This window comes from Pseudophryne corroboree, chromosome 3 (genome assembly GCF_028390025.1).
Source record: "Pseudophryne corroboree isolate aPseCor3 chromosome 3, aPseCor3.hap2, whole genome shotgun sequence".
In the NCBI taxonomy this organism is placed as follows: domain Eukaryota; kingdom Metazoa; phylum Chordata; class Amphibia; order Anura; family Myobatrachidae; genus Pseudophryne; species Pseudophryne corroboree.
In genome coordinates, this window is record NC_086446.1 from 113,712,439 (window position 1) to 113,727,255 (window position 14,817).

The 14,817-nt window shown below is 41.7% G+C and overlaps 48 non-coding genes and 18 pseudogenes across 48 annotated transcripts in view; all 66 read right to left on the bottom strand.

Moving 5' to 3' along the window:
- LOC135059270 (5S ribosomal RNA) overlaps nucleotides 1-95 on the bottom strand; it is a 119-nt gene extending 24 nt beyond the window's left edge. The window contains exon 1 of the ribosomal RNA XR_010245680.1: nucleotides 1-95. This exon is cut by the window's left edge and continues 24 nt beyond it. This is a non-coding gene — a ribosomal RNA (5S ribosomal RNA).
- A 107-nt stretch (nucleotides 96-202) lies between these two features.
- On the bottom strand, nucleotides 203-321 carry LOC134894208 (5S ribosomal RNA; annotated as a pseudogene).
- A 106-nt stretch (nucleotides 322-427) lies between these two features.
- Nucleotides 428-546, bottom strand: LOC135069599 (5S ribosomal RNA). Its single transcript, XR_010255778.1, has one exon. It is a non-coding gene; the product is annotated as a 5S ribosomal RNA (ribosomal RNA).
- Nucleotides 547-653: 107 nt separating this feature from the next.
- Nucleotides 654-772, bottom strand: LOC134889126 (5S ribosomal RNA; annotated as a pseudogene).
- Nucleotides 773-879: 107 nt separating this feature from the next.
- LOC134890998 (5S ribosomal RNA) lies at nucleotides 880-998 on the bottom strand (annotated as a pseudogene).
- A 107-nt stretch (nucleotides 999-1,105) lies between these two features.
- LOC134886006 (5S ribosomal RNA) lies at nucleotides 1,106-1,224 on the bottom strand. The gene has a single exon (XR_010170104.1). It is a non-coding gene; the product is annotated as a 5S ribosomal RNA (ribosomal RNA).
- Nucleotides 1,225-1,331: 107 nt separating this feature from the next.
- On the bottom strand, nucleotides 1,332-1,451 carry LOC134887671 (5S ribosomal RNA; annotated as a pseudogene).
- A 107-nt stretch (nucleotides 1,452-1,558) lies between these two features.
- Nucleotides 1,559-1,677, bottom strand: LOC134894455 (5S ribosomal RNA; annotated as a pseudogene).
- Nucleotides 1,678-1,784: 107 nt separating this feature from the next.
- Nucleotides 1,785-1,903, bottom strand: LOC134888788 (5S ribosomal RNA; annotated as a pseudogene).
- Nucleotides 1,904-2,010: 107 nt separating this feature from the next.
- Nucleotides 2,011-2,129, bottom strand: LOC135068491 (5S ribosomal RNA). The gene has a single exon (XR_010254691.1). It is a non-coding gene; the product is annotated as a 5S ribosomal RNA (ribosomal RNA).
- Nucleotides 2,130-2,236: 107 nt separating this feature from the next.
- Nucleotides 2,237-2,355, bottom strand: LOC135063553 (5S ribosomal RNA). The gene has a single exon (XR_010249881.1). It is a non-coding gene; the product is annotated as a 5S ribosomal RNA (ribosomal RNA).
- Nucleotides 2,356-2,462: 107 nt separating this feature from the next.
- LOC135069913 (5S ribosomal RNA) lies at nucleotides 2,463-2,581 on the bottom strand. The gene has a single exon (XR_010256092.1). It is a non-coding gene; the product is annotated as a 5S ribosomal RNA (ribosomal RNA).
- A 107-nt stretch (nucleotides 2,582-2,688) lies between these two features.
- Nucleotides 2,689-2,807, bottom strand: LOC135063960 (5S ribosomal RNA). Its single transcript, XR_010250279.1, has one exon. It is a non-coding gene; the product is annotated as a 5S ribosomal RNA (ribosomal RNA).
- Nucleotides 2,808-2,914: 107 nt separating this feature from the next.
- LOC135061255 (5S ribosomal RNA) lies at nucleotides 2,915-3,033 on the bottom strand. Its single transcript, XR_010247642.1, has one exon. It is a non-coding gene; the product is annotated as a 5S ribosomal RNA (ribosomal RNA).
- A 107-nt stretch (nucleotides 3,034-3,140) lies between these two features.
- Nucleotides 3,141-3,259, bottom strand: LOC135063554 (5S ribosomal RNA). Its single transcript, XR_010249882.1, has one exon. It is a non-coding gene; the product is annotated as a 5S ribosomal RNA (ribosomal RNA).
- A 107-nt stretch (nucleotides 3,260-3,366) lies between these two features.
- Nucleotides 3,367-3,485, bottom strand: LOC134889127 (5S ribosomal RNA; annotated as a pseudogene).
- Nucleotides 3,486-3,592: 107 nt separating this feature from the next.
- LOC134890999 (5S ribosomal RNA) lies at nucleotides 3,593-3,711 on the bottom strand (annotated as a pseudogene).
- A 107-nt stretch (nucleotides 3,712-3,818) lies between these two features.
- On the bottom strand, nucleotides 3,819-3,937 carry LOC134886007 (5S ribosomal RNA). The gene has a single exon (XR_010170105.1). It is a non-coding gene; the product is annotated as a 5S ribosomal RNA (ribosomal RNA).
- A 107-nt stretch (nucleotides 3,938-4,044) lies between these two features.
- Nucleotides 4,045-4,164, bottom strand: LOC134887672 (5S ribosomal RNA; annotated as a pseudogene).
- A 107-nt stretch (nucleotides 4,165-4,271) lies between these two features.
- Nucleotides 4,272-4,390, bottom strand: LOC134894456 (5S ribosomal RNA; annotated as a pseudogene).
- Nucleotides 4,391-4,497: 107 nt separating this feature from the next.
- Nucleotides 4,498-4,616, bottom strand: LOC134888789 (5S ribosomal RNA; annotated as a pseudogene).
- Nucleotides 4,617-4,723: 107 nt separating this feature from the next.
- LOC135068492 (5S ribosomal RNA) lies at nucleotides 4,724-4,842 on the bottom strand. The gene has a single exon (XR_010254692.1). It is a non-coding gene; the product is annotated as a 5S ribosomal RNA (ribosomal RNA).
- Nucleotides 4,843-4,949: 107 nt separating this feature from the next.
- Nucleotides 4,950-5,068, bottom strand: LOC135063556 (5S ribosomal RNA). The gene has a single exon (XR_010249883.1). It is a non-coding gene; the product is annotated as a 5S ribosomal RNA (ribosomal RNA).
- Nucleotides 5,069-5,175: 107 nt separating this feature from the next.
- On the bottom strand, nucleotides 5,176-5,294 carry LOC135058858 (5S ribosomal RNA). Its single transcript, XR_010245282.1, has one exon. It is a non-coding gene; the product is annotated as a 5S ribosomal RNA (ribosomal RNA).
- Nucleotides 5,295-5,401: 107 nt separating this feature from the next.
- On the bottom strand, nucleotides 5,402-5,520 carry LOC134891754 (5S ribosomal RNA; annotated as a pseudogene).
- A 107-nt stretch (nucleotides 5,521-5,627) lies between these two features.
- LOC135065824 (5S ribosomal RNA) lies at nucleotides 5,628-5,746 on the bottom strand. The gene has a single exon (XR_010252094.1). It is a non-coding gene; the product is annotated as a 5S ribosomal RNA (ribosomal RNA).
- A 107-nt stretch (nucleotides 5,747-5,853) lies between these two features.
- LOC135063938 (5S ribosomal RNA) lies at nucleotides 5,854-5,972 on the bottom strand. The gene has a single exon (XR_010250257.1). It is a non-coding gene; the product is annotated as a 5S ribosomal RNA (ribosomal RNA).
- A 107-nt stretch (nucleotides 5,973-6,079) lies between these two features.
- LOC135069914 (5S ribosomal RNA) lies at nucleotides 6,080-6,198 on the bottom strand. Its single transcript, XR_010256093.1, has one exon. It is a non-coding gene; the product is annotated as a 5S ribosomal RNA (ribosomal RNA).
- A 107-nt stretch (nucleotides 6,199-6,305) lies between these two features.
- On the bottom strand, nucleotides 6,306-6,424 carry LOC135066141 (5S ribosomal RNA). Its single transcript, XR_010252396.1, has one exon. It is a non-coding gene; the product is annotated as a 5S ribosomal RNA (ribosomal RNA).
- Nucleotides 6,425-6,531: 107 nt separating this feature from the next.
- Nucleotides 6,532-6,650, bottom strand: LOC135061256 (5S ribosomal RNA). Its single transcript, XR_010247643.1, has one exon. It is a non-coding gene; the product is annotated as a 5S ribosomal RNA (ribosomal RNA).
- Nucleotides 6,651-6,757: 107 nt separating this feature from the next.
- LOC135063558 (5S ribosomal RNA) lies at nucleotides 6,758-6,876 on the bottom strand. Its single transcript, XR_010249885.1, has one exon. It is a non-coding gene; the product is annotated as a 5S ribosomal RNA (ribosomal RNA).
- Nucleotides 6,877-6,983: 107 nt separating this feature from the next.
- Nucleotides 6,984-7,102, bottom strand: LOC135068090 (5S ribosomal RNA). Its single transcript, XR_010254297.1, has one exon. It is a non-coding gene; the product is annotated as a 5S ribosomal RNA (ribosomal RNA).
- A 107-nt stretch (nucleotides 7,103-7,209) lies between these two features.
- On the bottom strand, nucleotides 7,210-7,328 carry LOC135066142 (5S ribosomal RNA). The gene has a single exon (XR_010252397.1). It is a non-coding gene; the product is annotated as a 5S ribosomal RNA (ribosomal RNA).
- Nucleotides 7,329-7,435: 107 nt separating this feature from the next.
- On the bottom strand, nucleotides 7,436-7,554 carry LOC135061258 (5S ribosomal RNA). Its single transcript, XR_010247645.1, has one exon. It is a non-coding gene; the product is annotated as a 5S ribosomal RNA (ribosomal RNA).
- A 107-nt stretch (nucleotides 7,555-7,661) lies between these two features.
- Nucleotides 7,662-7,780, bottom strand: LOC135063559 (5S ribosomal RNA). Its single transcript, XR_010249886.1, has one exon. It is a non-coding gene; the product is annotated as a 5S ribosomal RNA (ribosomal RNA).
- Nucleotides 7,781-7,887: 107 nt separating this feature from the next.
- LOC135068092 (5S ribosomal RNA) lies at nucleotides 7,888-8,006 on the bottom strand. Its single transcript, XR_010254300.1, has one exon. It is a non-coding gene; the product is annotated as a 5S ribosomal RNA (ribosomal RNA).
- Nucleotides 8,007-8,113: 107 nt separating this feature from the next.
- On the bottom strand, nucleotides 8,114-8,232 carry LOC135065347 (5S ribosomal RNA). Its single transcript, XR_010251630.1, has one exon. It is a non-coding gene; the product is annotated as a 5S ribosomal RNA (ribosomal RNA).
- A 107-nt stretch (nucleotides 8,233-8,339) lies between these two features.
- Nucleotides 8,340-8,458, bottom strand: LOC135063560 (5S ribosomal RNA). Its single transcript, XR_010249887.1, has one exon. It is a non-coding gene; the product is annotated as a 5S ribosomal RNA (ribosomal RNA).
- A 107-nt stretch (nucleotides 8,459-8,565) lies between these two features.
- On the bottom strand, nucleotides 8,566-8,684 carry LOC135067463 (5S ribosomal RNA). The gene has a single exon (XR_010253676.1). It is a non-coding gene; the product is annotated as a 5S ribosomal RNA (ribosomal RNA).
- Nucleotides 8,685-8,791: 107 nt separating this feature from the next.
- On the bottom strand, nucleotides 8,792-8,909 carry LOC134895291 (5S ribosomal RNA; annotated as a pseudogene).
- Nucleotides 8,910-9,016: 107 nt separating this feature from the next.
- LOC134894256 (5S ribosomal RNA) lies at nucleotides 9,017-9,135 on the bottom strand (annotated as a pseudogene).
- Nucleotides 9,136-9,242: 107 nt separating this feature from the next.
- Nucleotides 9,243-9,361, bottom strand: LOC135061259 (5S ribosomal RNA). Its single transcript, XR_010247646.1, has one exon. It is a non-coding gene; the product is annotated as a 5S ribosomal RNA (ribosomal RNA).
- Nucleotides 9,362-9,468: 107 nt separating this feature from the next.
- LOC135063561 (5S ribosomal RNA) lies at nucleotides 9,469-9,587 on the bottom strand. Its single transcript, XR_010249889.1, has one exon. It is a non-coding gene; the product is annotated as a 5S ribosomal RNA (ribosomal RNA).
- Nucleotides 9,588-9,694: 107 nt separating this feature from the next.
- Nucleotides 9,695-9,813, bottom strand: LOC135068093 (5S ribosomal RNA). The gene has a single exon (XR_010254301.1). It is a non-coding gene; the product is annotated as a 5S ribosomal RNA (ribosomal RNA).
- A 107-nt stretch (nucleotides 9,814-9,920) lies between these two features.
- On the bottom strand, nucleotides 9,921-10,039 carry LOC135061260 (5S ribosomal RNA). The gene has a single exon (XR_010247647.1). It is a non-coding gene; the product is annotated as a 5S ribosomal RNA (ribosomal RNA).
- Nucleotides 10,040-10,146: 107 nt separating this feature from the next.
- On the bottom strand, nucleotides 10,147-10,265 carry LOC135063562 (5S ribosomal RNA). The gene has a single exon (XR_010249890.1). It is a non-coding gene; the product is annotated as a 5S ribosomal RNA (ribosomal RNA).
- A 107-nt stretch (nucleotides 10,266-10,372) lies between these two features.
- Nucleotides 10,373-10,491, bottom strand: LOC135070620 (5S ribosomal RNA). Its single transcript, XR_010256777.1, has one exon. It is a non-coding gene; the product is annotated as a 5S ribosomal RNA (ribosomal RNA).
- A 107-nt stretch (nucleotides 10,492-10,598) lies between these two features.
- On the bottom strand, nucleotides 10,599-10,717 carry LOC134887506 (5S ribosomal RNA; annotated as a pseudogene).
- Nucleotides 10,718-10,824: 107 nt separating this feature from the next.
- On the bottom strand, nucleotides 10,825-10,943 carry LOC134887317 (5S ribosomal RNA; annotated as a pseudogene).
- A 107-nt stretch (nucleotides 10,944-11,050) lies between these two features.
- On the bottom strand, nucleotides 11,051-11,169 carry LOC135061261 (5S ribosomal RNA). The gene has a single exon (XR_010247648.1). It is a non-coding gene; the product is annotated as a 5S ribosomal RNA (ribosomal RNA).
- Nucleotides 11,170-11,276: 107 nt separating this feature from the next.
- Nucleotides 11,277-11,395, bottom strand: LOC135061262 (5S ribosomal RNA). Its single transcript, XR_010247649.1, has one exon. It is a non-coding gene; the product is annotated as a 5S ribosomal RNA (ribosomal RNA).
- A 107-nt stretch (nucleotides 11,396-11,502) lies between these two features.
- LOC134887888 (5S ribosomal RNA) lies at nucleotides 11,503-11,621 on the bottom strand (annotated as a pseudogene).
- A 107-nt stretch (nucleotides 11,622-11,728) lies between these two features.
- LOC135064161 (5S ribosomal RNA) lies at nucleotides 11,729-11,847 on the bottom strand. Its single transcript, XR_010250473.1, has one exon. It is a non-coding gene; the product is annotated as a 5S ribosomal RNA (ribosomal RNA).
- Nucleotides 11,848-11,954: 107 nt separating this feature from the next.
- LOC135065973 (5S ribosomal RNA) lies at nucleotides 11,955-12,073 on the bottom strand. The gene has a single exon (XR_010252236.1). It is a non-coding gene; the product is annotated as a 5S ribosomal RNA (ribosomal RNA).
- Nucleotides 12,074-12,180: 107 nt separating this feature from the next.
- On the bottom strand, nucleotides 12,181-12,299 carry LOC135063563 (5S ribosomal RNA). The gene has a single exon (XR_010249891.1). It is a non-coding gene; the product is annotated as a 5S ribosomal RNA (ribosomal RNA).
- Nucleotides 12,300-12,406: 107 nt separating this feature from the next.
- Nucleotides 12,407-12,525, bottom strand: LOC135058859 (5S ribosomal RNA). The gene has a single exon (XR_010245283.1). It is a non-coding gene; the product is annotated as a 5S ribosomal RNA (ribosomal RNA).
- Nucleotides 12,526-12,632: 107 nt separating this feature from the next.
- On the bottom strand, nucleotides 12,633-12,751 carry LOC134891755 (5S ribosomal RNA; annotated as a pseudogene).
- A 107-nt stretch (nucleotides 12,752-12,858) lies between these two features.
- LOC135061757 (5S ribosomal RNA) lies at nucleotides 12,859-12,977 on the bottom strand. The gene has a single exon (XR_010248129.1). It is a non-coding gene; the product is annotated as a 5S ribosomal RNA (ribosomal RNA).
- Nucleotides 12,978-13,084: 107 nt separating this feature from the next.
- Nucleotides 13,085-13,203, bottom strand: LOC135063939 (5S ribosomal RNA). The gene has a single exon (XR_010250258.1). It is a non-coding gene; the product is annotated as a 5S ribosomal RNA (ribosomal RNA).
- A 107-nt stretch (nucleotides 13,204-13,310) lies between these two features.
- On the bottom strand, nucleotides 13,311-13,429 carry LOC135069915 (5S ribosomal RNA). Its single transcript, XR_010256094.1, has one exon. It is a non-coding gene; the product is annotated as a 5S ribosomal RNA (ribosomal RNA).
- Nucleotides 13,430-13,536: 107 nt separating this feature from the next.
- LOC135066143 (5S ribosomal RNA) lies at nucleotides 13,537-13,655 on the bottom strand. The gene has a single exon (XR_010252398.1). It is a non-coding gene; the product is annotated as a 5S ribosomal RNA (ribosomal RNA).
- A 107-nt stretch (nucleotides 13,656-13,762) lies between these two features.
- LOC134902239 (5S ribosomal RNA) lies at nucleotides 13,763-13,881 on the bottom strand. The gene has a single exon (XR_010175707.1). It is a non-coding gene; the product is annotated as a 5S ribosomal RNA (ribosomal RNA).
- A 107-nt stretch (nucleotides 13,882-13,988) lies between these two features.
- LOC135065348 (5S ribosomal RNA) lies at nucleotides 13,989-14,107 on the bottom strand. Its single transcript, XR_010251631.1, has one exon. It is a non-coding gene; the product is annotated as a 5S ribosomal RNA (ribosomal RNA).
- A 107-nt stretch (nucleotides 14,108-14,214) lies between these two features.
- On the bottom strand, nucleotides 14,215-14,333 carry LOC134885233 (5S ribosomal RNA). The gene has a single exon (XR_010169351.1). It is a non-coding gene; the product is annotated as a 5S ribosomal RNA (ribosomal RNA).
- A 107-nt stretch (nucleotides 14,334-14,440) lies between these two features.
- LOC135063915 (5S ribosomal RNA) lies at nucleotides 14,441-14,559 on the bottom strand. Its single transcript, XR_010250235.1, has one exon. It is a non-coding gene; the product is annotated as a 5S ribosomal RNA (ribosomal RNA).
- A 107-nt stretch (nucleotides 14,560-14,666) lies between these two features.
- On the bottom strand, nucleotides 14,667-14,785 carry LOC134901037 (5S ribosomal RNA). Its single transcript, XR_010174534.1, has one exon. It is a non-coding gene; the product is annotated as a 5S ribosomal RNA (ribosomal RNA).
- Nucleotides 14,786-14,817: the final 32 nt, after the last annotated feature.

Genomic DNA, 14,817 nt, shown 5'->3' on the forward strand with positions numbered 1-14,817 from the left:
GGTGGTCTCCCATCCAAGTACTAACCAGGCCCAACACTGCTTAGCTTCCAAGATCAGATGAGATTGGGCGTATCCAGTGTGGTGTGGCTGTAGATGAGCTTTGTGGTTTCTATTAGAACTTTTCTACTTTTAGCTACTTGTTCATAAATGAATACGTTTGAAAATGGAATGCATCAACAGAACGGTGTTGGCAGTATAAAAATATCTACAGCACCTTGTATTCCCAGGTGGTCTCTCATAAAAGTACTAACCAGGCACAACACTGCTTAGCTTCCAAGATCAGATGAGATTGGGCGTATCCAGTGTGGTGTTGCTGTAGATGAGCTTTGTAGTTTTTGTTAGAACTTTTCTACTTCTAACTACTGGTTCATAAATGAATACGTTGAAAATGGAATGCATCAACAGAACGGTGTTGGCAGTATAAAAATATCTACAGCACCTTGTATTCCCAGGTGGTCTCCCAACCAAGTACTAACCAGGCCCAACACTGCTTAGCTTCCAAGATCATATGAGATTGGGCGTATCCAGTGTGGTGTGGCAGTAGATGAGCTTTGTGGTTTCTGTTAGAACTTTTCTACTTCTAACTACTGGTTCATAAATGAATACGTTTGAAAATGGAATGCATCAACAGAACGGTGTTGGCAGTATAAAAATATCTACAGCACCTTGTATTGCCAGGTGGTCTCCCATCCAAGTACTAACCAGGCCCAACACTGCTTAGCTTCCAAGATCAGATGAGATTGTGCGTATCCAGTGTGGTGTGGCTGTAGATGAGCTTTGTGGTTTCTGTTAGAACTTTTCTACTTCTAACTACTGGTTCATAAATGAATACGTTTGAAAATGGAATGCATCAACAGAACGGTGTTGGCAGTATAAAAATATCTACAGCACCTTGTATTCCCAGGTGGTCTCCTATCCAAGTATTAACCAGGCCCAACACTGCTTAGCTTCCAAGATCAGATGAGATTGTGCGTATCCAGTGTGGTGTGGCTGTAGATGAGCTTTGTGGTTTCTGTTAGAACTTTTATACTTCTAACTACTGGTTCATAAATGAATACGTTTGAAAATGGAATGCATCAACAGAACGGTGTTAGCAGTATAAAAATATCTACAGCACCTTGTATTCCCAGGTGGGCTCCCATCCAAGTACTAACCAGGCCCATCACTGCTTAGTTTCCAAGATCAGATGAGATTGGGCATATCCAGTATGGTGTGGCTGTAGATGAGCTTTGTGGTTTCTATTAGAACTTTTCTACTTCTAACTACTGGTTCATAAATGAATACGTTTGAAAATGGAATGCATCAACAGAACGGTGTTGGCAGTATAAAAATATCTACAGCACCTTGTATTCTCAGATGGTCTCCCATACCAAGTACTAACCAGGCCCAACACTGCTTAGCTTCCAAGATCAGATGAGATTGGGCGTATCCAGTGTGGTGTGGCTGTAGATGAGCTTTGTGGTTTCTGTTAGAACTTTTCTACTTCTAACTACTGGTTCATAAATGAATACGTTTGAAAATGGAATGCATCAACAGAACGGTGTTGGCAGTATAAAAATATCTACAGCACGTTGTATTCCCAGATGGTCTTCCATCCAAGTACTAACCAGGCCCAACACTGCTTCGCTTCCAAGATCAGATGAGATTGGGCGTATCCAGTGTGCTGTGGCTGTAGATGAGCTTTGTGATTTCTGTTAGAACTTTTCTACTTCTAACTACTGGTTCATAAATGAATACGTTTGAAAATGGAATGCATCAACAGAACGGTGTTGGCAGTATAAAAATATCTACAGCGCCTTGTATTCCCAGGTGGTCTCCCATCCAAGTACTAACCAGGCCCAACACTGCTTAGCTTCCAAGATCAGATGAGATTGGGCGTATCCAGTGATGTGTGGCTATAGATGAACTTTGTGGTTTCTGTTAGAACTTTTCTACTTCTAACTACTGGTTCATAAATGAATACGTTTGAAAATGGAATGCATCAACAGAACGGTGTTGGCAGTATAAAAATATCTACAGCACCTTGTATTCCCAGGTGGGCTCCCATCCAAGTACTAACCAGGCCCAACACTGCTTAGCTTCCAAGATCAGATGAGATTGGGCATATCCAGTGTGGTGTGACTGTAGATGAGCTTTGTGGTTTCTGTTAGAACTTTTCTACTTCTAACTACTGGTTCATAAATGAATACATTTGAAAATGGAATGCATCAACAGAACGGTGTTGGCAGTATAAAAATATCTACAGCACCTTGTATTCCCAGGTGGGCTCCCATCCAAGTACTAACCAGGCCCAACACTGCTTAGCTTCCAAGATCAGATGAGATTGGGCGTATCCAGTGTGGTGTGACTGTAGATGAGCTTTGTGGTTTCTATTTGAACTTTTCTACTTCTAACTACTGGTTCATAAATGAATACGTTTGAAAATGGAATGCATCAACAGAACGGTGTTGGCAGTATAAAAATATCTACAGCACCTTGTATTCTCAGATGGTCTCCCATCCAAGTACTAACCAGGCCCAACACTGCTTAGCTTACAAGATCAGATGAGATTGGGCGTATCCAGTGTGGTGTGGCTGTAGATGAGCTTTGTGGTTTCTGTTAGAACTTTTCTACTTCTAACTACTGGTTCATAAATGAATACGTTTGAAAATGGAATGAATCAACAGAACGGTGTTGGCAGTATAAAAATATCTACAGCACCTTGTATTCCCAGGTGGTCTCCCATCCAAGTACTAACCAGGCCCAACACTGCTTAGCTTTCAAGATCAGACGAGATTGAGCGTATCCAGTGTGGTGTGGCTGTAGACGAGCTTTATGGTTTCTGTTAGAACTTTTCTACTTCTAACTACTGGTTCATAAATGAATACGTTTGAAAATGGAATGCATCTACAGAACGGTGTTGGTAGTATAAAAATATCTACAGCACCTTGTATTCCCAGGTGGGCTCCCATCCAAGTACTAACCAGGCCCAACACTGCTTAGCTTCCAAGATCAGATGAGATTGGGCGTATCCAGTGTGGTGTGGCTGTAGATGAGCTTTGTGGTTTCTGTTAGAACTTTTATACTTCTAACTACTGGTTCATAAATGAATACGTTTGAAAATGGAATGCATCAACAAAACGGTTTTGGCAGTATAAAAATATCTACAGCACCTTGTATTCCCAGGTGGGCTCCCATCCAAGTACTAACCAGGCCCAACACTGCTTAGCTTCCAAGATCAGATGAGATTGGGCGTATCCAGTGTGGTGTGACTGTAGATGAGCTTTGTGGTTTCTGTTAGAACTTTTATACTTCTAACTACTGGTTCATAAATGAATACATTTGAAAATGGAATGCATCAACAGAACGGTGTTGGCAGTATAAAAATATCTACAGCACCTTGTATTGCCAGGTGGTCTCCCATCCAAGTACTAACCAGGCCCAACACTGCTTAGCTTCCAAGATCAGATGAGATTGTGCGTATCCAGTGTGGTGTGGCTGTAGATGAGCTTTGTGGTTTCTGTTAGAACTTTTCTACTTCTAACTACTGGTTCATAAATGAATACGTTTGAAAATGGAATGCATCAACAGAACGGTGTTGGCAGTATAAAAATATCTACAGCACCTTGTATTCCCAGGTGGTCTCCTATCCAAGTATTAACCAGGCCCAACACTGCTTAGCTTCCAAGATCAGATGAGATTGTGCGTATCCAGTGTGGTGTGGCTGTAGATGAGCTTTGTGGTTTCTGTTAGAACTTTTATACTTCTATCTACTGGTTCATAAATGAATACGTTTGAAAATGGAATGCATCAACAGAACGGTGTTAGCAGTATAAAAATATCTACAGCACCTTGTATTCCCAGGTGGGCTCCCATCCAAGTACTAACCAGGCCCATCACTGCTTAGTTTCCAAGATCAGATGAGATTGGGCATATCCAGTATGGTGTGGCTGTAGATGAGCTTTGTGGTTTCTATTAGAACTTTTCTACTTCTAACTACTGGTTCATAAATGAATACGTTTGAAAATGGAATGCATCAACAGAACGGTGTTGGCAGTATAAAAATATCTACAGCACCTTGTATTCTCAGATGGTCTCCCATACCAAGTACTAACCAGGCCCAACACTGCTTAGCTTCCAAGATCAGATGAGATTGGGCGTATCCAGTGTGGTGTGGCTGTAGATGAGCTTTGTGGTTTCTGTTAGAACTTTTCTACTTCTAACTACTGGTTCATAAATGAATACGTTTGAAAATGGAATGCATCAACAGAACGGTGTTGGCAGTATAAAAATATCTACAGCACGTTGTATTCCCAGATGGTCTTCCATCCAAGTACTAACCAGGCCCAACACTGCTTCGCTTCCAAGATCAGATGAGATTGGGCGTATCCAGTGTGCTGTGGCTGTAGATGAGCTTTGTGATTTCTGTTAGAACTTTTCTACTTCTAACTACTGGTTCATAAATGAATACGTTTGAAAATGGAATGCATCAACAGAACGGTGTTGGCAGTATAAAAATATCTACAGCGCCTTGTATTCCCAGGTGGTCTCCCATCCAAGTACTAACCAGGCCCAACACTGCTTAGCTTCCAAGATCAGATGAGATTGGGCGTATCCAGTGATGTGTGGCTATAGATGAACTTTGTGGTTTCTGTTAGAACTTTTCTACTTCTAACTACTGGTTCATAAATGAATACGTTTGAAAATGGAATGCATCAACAGAACGGTGTTGGCAGTATAAAAATATCTACAGCACCTTGTATTCCCAGGTGGGCTCCCATCCAAGTACTAACCAGGCCCAACACTGCTTAGCTTCCAAGATCAGATGAGATTGGGCATATCCAGTGTGGTGTGACTGTAGATGAGCTTTGTGGTTTCTGTTAGAACTTTTCTACTTCTAACTACTGGTTCATAAATGAATACATTTGAAAATGGAATGCATCAACAGAACGGTGTTGGCAGTATAAAAATATCTACAGCACCTTGTATTCCCAGGTGGGCTCCCATCCAAGTACTAACCAGGCCCAACACTGCTTAGCTTCCAAGATCAGATGAGATTGGGCGTATCCAGTGTGGTGTGACTGTAGATGAGCTTTGTGGTTTCTATTTGAACTTTTCTACTTCTAACTACTGGTTCATAAATGAATACGTTTGAAAATGGAATGCATCAACAGAACGGTGTTGGCAGTATAAAAATATCTACAGCACCTTGTATTCTCAGATGGTCTCCCATCCAAGTACTAACCAGGCCCAACACTGCTTAGCTTCCAAGATCAGATGAGATTGGGCGTATCCAGTGTGGTGTGGCTGTAGATGAGCTTTGTGGTTTCTGTTAGAACTTTACTACTTCTAACTACTGGTTCATAAATGAATACGCTTGAAAATGGAATGCATCAACAGAACGGTGTTGGCAGTATAAAAATACCTACAGCACGTTGTATTCCCAGATGGTCTCCCATCCAAGTACTAACCAGGCCCAACACTGCTTAGCTTCCAAGATCAGATGAGATTGGGCGTATCCAGTGTGCTGTGGCTGTAGATGAGCTTTATGGTTTCTGTTAGAACTTTTCTACTTCTAACTACTGGTTCATAAATGAATACGTTTGAAAATGGAATGCATCAACAGAACGGTGTTGGCAGTATAAAAAAATCTACAGCGACTTGTATTCCCAGGTGGTTTCCCATCCAAGTACTAACCAGGCCCAACACTGCTTAGCTTCCAAGATCAGATGAGATTGGGCGTATCCAGTGTGGTGTGGCTGTAGATGAGCTTTGTGGTTTCTGTTAGAACTTTTCTACTTCTAACTACTGGTTCATAAATGAATACGTTTGAAAATGGAATGCATCAACAGAACGGTGTTGGCAGTATAAAAATATCTACAGCACCTTGTATTCCCAGGTGGTCTCCCATCTAAGTACTAACCAGGCCCAACACTGCTTAGCTTTCAAGATCAGATGAGATTGGGCGTATCCAGTGTGGTGTGGCTGTAGATGAGCTTTGTGGTTTCTGTTAGAACTTTTATACTTCTAACTACTGGTTCATAAATGAATACGTTTGAAAATGGAATGCATCAACAGAACGGTGTTGGCAGTATAAAAATATCTACAGCACCTTGTATTCTCAGATGGTCTCCCATCCAAGTACTAACCAGGCCCAACACTGCTTAGCTTACAAGATCAGATGAGATTGGGCGTATCCAGTGTGGTGTGGCTGTAGATGAGCTTTGTGGTTTCTGTTAGAACTTTTCTACTTCTAACTACTGGTTCATAAATGAATACGTTTGAAAATGGAATGAATCAACAGAACGGTGTTGGCAGTATAAAAATATCTACAGCACCTTGTATTCCCAGGTGGTCTCCCATCCAAGTACTAACCAGGCCCAACACTGCTTAGCTTCCAAGATCAGACGAGATTGAGCGTATCCAGTGTGGTGTGGCTGTAGACGAGCTTTATGGTTTCTGTTAGAACTTTTCTACTTCTAACTACTGGTTCATAAATGAATACGTTTGAAAATGGAATGCATCTACAGAACGGTGTTGGTAGTATAAAAATATCTACAGCACCTTGTATTCCCAGGTGGGCTCCCATCCAAGTACTAACCAGGCCCAACACTGCTTAGCTTCCAAGATCAGATGAGATTGGGCGTATCCAGTGTGGTGTGGCTGTAGATGAGCTTTGTGGTTTCTGTTAGAACTTTTATACTTCTAACTACTGGTTCATAAATGAATACGTTTGAAAATGGAATGCATCAACAAAACGGTTTTGGCAGTATAAAAATATCTACAGCACCTTGTATTCCCAGGTGGGCTCCCATCCAAGTACTAACCAGGCCCAACACTGCTTAGCTTCCAAGATCAGATGAGATTGGGCGTATCCAGTGTGGTGTGACTGTAGATGAGCTTTGTGGTTTCTGTTAGAACTTTTCTACTTCTAACTACTGGTTCATAAATGAATACGTTTGAAAATGGAATGCATCAACAGAACGGTTTTGGCAGTATAAAAATATCTACAGCACCTTGTATTCCCAGGTGGTCTCCCATCCAAGTACTAACCAGTCCCAACACTGCTTAGCTTCCAAGATCAGATGAGATTGGGCGTATCCAGTGTGGTGTGGCTGTAGATGAGCTTTGTGGTTTCTGTTAGAACTTTTCTACTTCTAACTACTGGTTCATAAATGAATACGTTTGAAAATGGAATGAATCAACAGAACGGTGTTGGCAGTATAAAAATATCTACAGCACCTTGTATTCCCAGGTGGTCTCCCATCCAAGTACTAACCAGGCCCAACACTGCTTAGCTTCCAAGATCAGACGAGATTGAGCGTATCCAGTGTGGTGTGGCTGTAGACGAGCTTTATGGTTTCTGTTAGAACTTTTCTACTTCTAACTACTGGTTCATAAATGAATACGTTTGAAAATGGAATGCATCTACAGAACGGTGTTGGTAGTATAAAAATATCTACAGCACCTTGTATTCCCAGGTGGGCTCCCATCCAAGTACTAACCAGGCCCAACACTGCTTAGCTTCCAAGATCAGATGAGATTGGGCGTATCCAGTGTGGTGTGGCTGTAGATGAGCTTTGTGGTTTCTGTTAGAACTTTTATACTTCTAACTACTGGTTCATAAATGAATACGTTTGAAAATGGAATGCATCAACAAAACGGTTTTGGCAGTATAAAAATATCTACAGCACCTTGTATTCCCAGGTGGGCTCCCATCCAAGTACTAACCAGGCCCAACACTGCTTAGCTTCCAAGATCAGATGAGATTGGGCGTATCCAGTGTGGTGTGACTGTAGATGAGCTTTGTGGTTTCTGTTAGAACTTTTCTACTTCTAACTACTGGTTCATAAATGAATACGTTTGAAAATGGAATGCATCAACAGAACGGTTTTGGCAGTATAAAAATATCTACAGCACCTTGTATTCCCAGGTGGTCTCCCATCCAAGTACTAACCAGTCCCAACACTGCTTAGCTTCCAAGATCAGATGAGATTGGGCGTATCCAGTGTGGTGTGGCTGTAGATGAGCGTTGTGGTTTCTGTTAGAACTTTTCTACTTCTAACTACTGGTTCATAAATGAATACGTTTGAAAATGGAATGCATCAACAGAACGGTGTTGGCAGTATAAAAATATCTACAGCACCTTGTATTCCTAGGTGGTCTCCCATCCAAGTACTAACCAGGCCCAACACTGCTTAGCTTCCAAGATCAGATGAGATTGGGCATATCCAGTGTGGTGTGGCTGTAGATGAGCTTTGTGGTTTCTGTTAGAACTTTTCTACTTCTAACTACTGGTTCATAAATGAATACATTTGAAAATGGAATGCATCAACAGAACGGTGTTGGCAGTATAAAAATATCTACAGCACCTTGTATTCCCAGGTGGGCTCCCATCCAAGTACTAACCAGGCCCAACACTGCTTAGCTTCCAAGATCAGATGAGATTGGGCGTATCCAGTGTGGTGTGACTGTAGATGAGCTTTGTGGTTTCTATTAGAACTTTTCTACTTCTAACTACTGGTTCATAAATGAATACGTTTGAAAATGGAATGCATCAACAGAACGGTGTTGGCAGTATAAAAATATCTACAGCACGTTGTATTCCCAGGTGGTCTCCCATCCAAGTACTAACCAGGCCCAACACTGCTTAGCTTCCAAGATCAGATGAGATTGGGCGTATCCAGTGTGGTGTGGCTGTAGATGAGCTTTGTGGTTTCTGTTAGAACTTTTCTACTTCTAACTACTGGTTCATAAATGAATACGTTTGAAAATGGAATGCATCAACAGAACGGTGTTGGCAGTATAAAAATATCTACAGCGCCTTGTATTCCCAGATGGTCTCCCATCCAAGTCTAACCAGGCCCAACACTGCTTAGCTTCCAAGATTAGATGAGATTGGGCGTATCCAGTGTGGTGTGGCTGTAGATGAGCTTTGTGGTTTCTGTTAGAACTTTTCTACTTCTAACTACTGGTTCATAAATGAATACATTTGAAAATGGAATGCATCAACAGAACGGTGTTGGCAGTATAAAAATATCTACGGCACCTTGTATTCCCAGGTGGTCTCCCATCCAAGTACTAACCAGTCCCAACACTGCTTAGCTTCCAAGATCAGATGAGATTGGGCGTATCCAGTGTGGTGTGGCTTCAGATGAGCGTTGTGGTTTCTGTTAGAACTTTTCTACTTCTAACTACTGGTTCATAAATGAATACGTTTGAAAATGGAATGCATCTACAGAACGGTGTTGGTAGTATAAAAATATCTACAGCACCTTGTATTCCCAGGTGGGCTCCCATCCAAGTACTAACCAGGCCCAACACTGCTTAGCTTCCAAGATCAGATGAGATTGGGCGTATCCAGTGTGGTGTGGCTGTAGATGAGCTTTGTGGTTTCTGTTAGAACTTTTATACTTCTAACTACTGGTTCATAAATGAATACGTTTGAAAATGGAATGCATCAACAAAACGGTTTTGGCAGTATAAAAATATCTACAGCACCTTGTATTCCCAGGTGGGCTCCCATCCAAGTACTAACCAGGCCCAACACTGCTTAGCTTCCAAGATCAGATGAGATTGGGCGTATCCAGTGTGGTGTGACTGTAGATGAGCTTTGTGGTTTCTGTTAGAACTTTTCTACTTCTAACTACTGGTTCATAAATGAATACGTTTGAAAATGGAATGCATCAACAGAACGGTTTTGGCAGTATAAAAATATCTACAGCACCTTGTATTCCCAGGTGGTCTCCCATCCAAGTACTAACCAGTCCCAACACTGCTTAGCTTCCAAGATCAGATGAGATTGGGCGTATCCAGTGTGGTGTGGCTGTAGATGAGCGTTGTGGTTTCTGTTAGAACTTTTCTACTTCTAACTACTGGTTCATAAATGAATACGTTTGAAAATGGAATGCATCTACAGAACGGTGTTGGTAGTATAAAAATATCTACAGCACCTTGTATTCCCAGGTGGGCTCCCATCCAAGTACTAACCAGGCCCAACACTGCTTAGCTTCCAAGATCAGATGAGATTGGGCGTATCCAGTGTGGTGTGGCTGTAGATGAGCTTTGTGGTTTCTGTTAGAACTTTTATACTTCTAACTACTGGTTCATAAATGAATACGTTTGAAAATGGAATGCATCAACAAAACGGTTTTGGCAGTATAAAAATATCTACAGCACCTTGTATTCCCAGGTGGGCTCCCATCCAAGTACTAACCAGGCCCAACACTGCTTAGCTTCCAAGATCAGATGAGATTGGGCGTATCCAGTGTGGTGTGACTGTAGATGAGCTTTGTGGTTTCTATTAGAACTTTTCTACTTCTAACTACTGGTTCATAAATGAATACGTTTGAAAATGGAATGCATCAACAGAACGGTGTTGGCAGTATAAAAATATCTACAGCGCCTTGTATTCCCAGGTGGTCTCCCATCCAAGTACTAACCAGGCCCAACACTGCTTAGCTTCCAAGATTAGATGAGATTGGGCGTATCCAGTGTGGTGTGGCTGTAGATGAGCTTTGTGGTTTCTGTTAGAACTTTTCTACTTCTAACTACTGGTTCATAAATGAATACATTTGAAAATGGAATGCATCAACAGAACGGTGTTGGCAGTATAAAAATATCTACGGCACCTTGTATTCCCAGGTGGTCTCCCATCCAAGTACTAACCAGGCTCAACACTGCTTAGCTTCCAAGATCAGACGAGATTGGGCGTATCCAGTGTGGTGTGGCTGTAGATGAGCTTTGTGGTTTCTGTTAGAACTTTTCTACTTCTAACTACTGGTTCATAAATGAATACGTTTGAAAATGGAATGCATCAACAGAACGGTTTTGGCAGTATAAAAATATCTACAGCACCTTGTATTCCCAGGTGGTCTCCCATCCAAGTACTAACCAGTCCCAACACTGCTTAGCTTCCAAGATCAGATGAGATTGGGCGTATCCAGGGTGGTGTGGCTGTAGATGAGCGTTGTGGTTTTTGTTAGAACTTTTCTACTTCTAACTACTGGTTCATAAATGAATACGTTTGAAAATGGAATGCATCAACAGAACGGTGTTGGCAGTATAAAAATATCTACAGCACCTTGTATTCCCAGGTGGGCTCCCATCCAAGTACTAACCAGGCCCAACACTGCTTAGCTTCCAAGATCAGATGAGATTGGGCGTATCCAGTGTGGTGTGGCTGTAGATGAGCTTTGTGGTTTCTGTTAGAACTTTTATACTTCTAACTACTGGTTCATAAATGAATACGTTTGAAAATGGAATGCATCAACAAAACGGTGTTGGCAGTATAAAAATATCTACAGCACCTTGTATTCCCAGGTGGGCTCCCATCCAAGTACTAACCAGGCCCAACACTGCTTAGCTTCCAAGATCAGATGAGATTGGGCGTATCCAGTGTGGTGTGGCTGTAGATGAGCTTTGTGGTTTCTGTTAGAACTTTTCTACTTCTAACTACTGGTTCATAAATGAATACGTTTGAAAATGGAATGCATCAACAGAACGGTGTTGGCAGTATAAAAATATCTACAGCACGTTGTATTCCCAGATGGTCTCCCATCAAAGTACTAACCAGGCCCAACACTGCTTAGCTTCCAAGATCAGATGAGATTGAGCGTATCCAGTGTGGTGTGGCTGTAGATGAGCTTTGTGGTTTCTGTTAGAACTTTTCTACTTCTAACTACTGGTTCATAAATGAATACGTTTGAAAATAGAATGCATCAACAGAACGGTGTTGGCAGTATAAAAATATCTACAGCGCCTTGTATTCCCAGGTGGTCTCCCATCCAAGTACTAACCAGGCCCAACACTGCTTAGCTTCCAAGATCAGATGAGATTGGGCATATCCAGTGTGGTGTGGCTGTAGATGAGATTTGTGGTTTCTGTTAGAACTTTTCTACTTCTAACTACTGGTTCATAAATGAATACATTTGAAAATGGAATGCATCAACAAACCGGTGTTGGCAGTATAAAAATATCTACAGCACCTTGTATTCCCAGGTAGTCTCCCATCCAAGTACTAACCAGGCCCAACACTGCTTAGCTTCCAAGATCCGATGAGATTGGGCGTTTCCAGTGTGGTGTGACTGTAGATGAGCTTTGTGGTTTCTGTTAGAACTTTTCTACTTCTAACTACTGGTTCATAAATGAATACATTTGAAAATGGAATGCATCAACAGAACGGTGTTGGCAGTATAAAAATATCTACAGCACCTTGTATTCCCAGGTGGGCTCCCATCCAAGTACTAACCAGGCCCAACACTGCTTAGCTTCCAAGATCAGATGAGATTGGGCGTATCCAGTGTGGTGTGACTGTAGATGAGCTTTGTGGTTTCTATTTGAACTTTTCTACTTCGAACTACTGGTTCATAAATGAATACGTTTGAAAATGGAATGCATCAACAGAACGGTGTTGGCAGTATAAAAATATCTACAGCACCTTGTATTCTCAGATGGTCTCCCATCCAAGTACTAACCAGGCCCAACACTGCTTAGCTTCCAAGATCAGATGAGATTGGGCGTATCCAGTGTGGTGTGGCTGTAGATGAGCTTTGTGGTTTCTGTTAGAACTTTTCTACTTCTAACTACTGGTTCATAAATGAATACGTTTGAAAATGGAATGCATCAACAGAACGGTGTTGGCAGTATAAAAATACCTACAGCACGTTGTATTCCCAGATGGTCTCCCATCCAAGTACTAACCAGGCCCAACACTGCTTAGCTTCCAAGATCAGATGAGATTGGGCGTATCCAGTGTGCTGTGGCTGTAGATGAGCTTTATGGTTTCTGTTAGAACTTTTCTACTTCTAACTACTGGTTCATAAATGAATACGTTTGAAAATGGAATGCATCAACAGAACGGTGTTGGCAGTATAAAAAAATCTACAGCGACTTGTATTCCCAGGTGGTCTCCCATCCAAGTACTAACCAGGCCCTACACTGCTTAGCTTCCAAGATCAGATGAGATTGGGCGTATCCAGTGTGGTGTGGCTGTAGATGAGCTTTGTGGTTTCTGTTAGAACTTTTCTACTTCTAACTACTGGTTCATAAATGAATACGTTTGAAAATGGAATGCATCAACAGAACGGTGTTGGCAGTATAAAAATATCTACAGCACCTTGTATTCCCAGGTGGTCTCCCATCTAAGTACTAACCAGGCCCAACACTGCTTAGCTTTCAAGATCAGATGAGATTGGGCGTATCCAGTGTGGTGTGGCTGTAGATGAGCTTTGTGGTTTCTGTTAGAACTTTTATACTTCTAACTACTGGTTCATAAATGAATACGTTTGAAAATGGAATGCATCAACAGAACGGTGTTGGCAGTATAAAAATATCTACAGCACCTTGTATTCTCAGATGGTCTCCCATCCAAGTACTAACCAGGCCCAACACTGCTTAGCTTACAAGATCAGATGAGATTGGGCGTATCCAGTGTGGTGTGGCTGTAGATGAGCTTTGTGGTTTCTGTTAGAACTTTTCTACTTCTAACTACTGGTTCATAAATGAATACGTTTGAAAATGGAATGAATCAACAGAACGGTGTTGGCAGTATAAAAATATCTACAGCACCTTGTATTCCCAGGTGGTCTCCCATCCAAGTACTAACCAGGCCCAACACTGCTTAGCTTCCAAGATCAGACGAGATTGAGCGTATCCAGTGTGGTGTGGCTGTAGACGAGCTTTGTGGTTTCTGTTAGAACTTTTCTACTTTTAACTACTGGTTCATAAATGAATACGTTTGAAAATGGAATGCATCAACAGAACGGTTTTGGCTGTATAAAAATATCTACAGCACCTTGTATTCCCAGGTGGTCTCCCATCCAAGTACTAACCAGGCCCAACACTGCTTAGCTTCCAAGATCAGATGAGATTGGGCGTATCCAATGTGGTGTGGCTGTAGATGAGCTTTGTGGTTTCTGTTAGAACTTTTCTACTTCTAACTACTGGTTCATAAATGAATACGTTTGAAAATGGAATGCATCAACAGAACGGTGTTGGCAGTATAAAAATATCTACAGCACCTTGTATTCCTAGGTGGTCTCCCATCCAAGTACTAACCAGGCCCAACACTGCTTAGCTTCCAAGATCAGATGAGATTGGGCATATCCAGTGTGGTGTGGCTGTAGATGAGCTTTGTGGTTTCTGTTAGAACTTTTCTACTTCTAACTACTGGTTCATAAATGAATACATTTGAAAATGGAATGCATCAACAGAACGGTGTCGGCAGTATAAAAATATCTACTGCACCTTGTATTCCCAGGTGGGCTCCCATCCAAGTACTAACCAGGCCCAACACTGCTTAGCTTCCAAGATCAGATGAGATTGGGCGTATCCAGTGTGGTGTGACTGTAGATGAGCTTTGTGGTTTCTATTAGAACTTTTCTACTTCTAACTACTGGTTCATAAATGAATACGTTTGAAAATGGAATGCATCAACAGAACGGTGTTGGCAGTATAAAAATATCTACAGCACCTTGTATTCTCAGATGGTCTCCCATCCAAGTACTAACCAGGCCCAACACTGCTTAGCTTCCAAGATCAGATGAGATTGGGCATATCCAGTGTGGTGTGGCTGTAGATGAGCTTTGTGGTTTCTGTTAGAACTTTTCTACTTCTAACTACTGGTTCATAAATGAATACGTTTGAAAATGGAATGCATCAACAGAACGGTGTTGGCAGTATAAAAATATCTACAGCACGTTGTATTCCCAGGTGGTCTCCCATCCAAGTACTAACCACGCCCAACACTGCTTAGCTTCCAAGATCAGATGAGATTGGGCGTATCCAGTGTGGTGTGGCTGTAGATGAGCTTTGTGGTTTCTGTTAGAACTTTTCTAC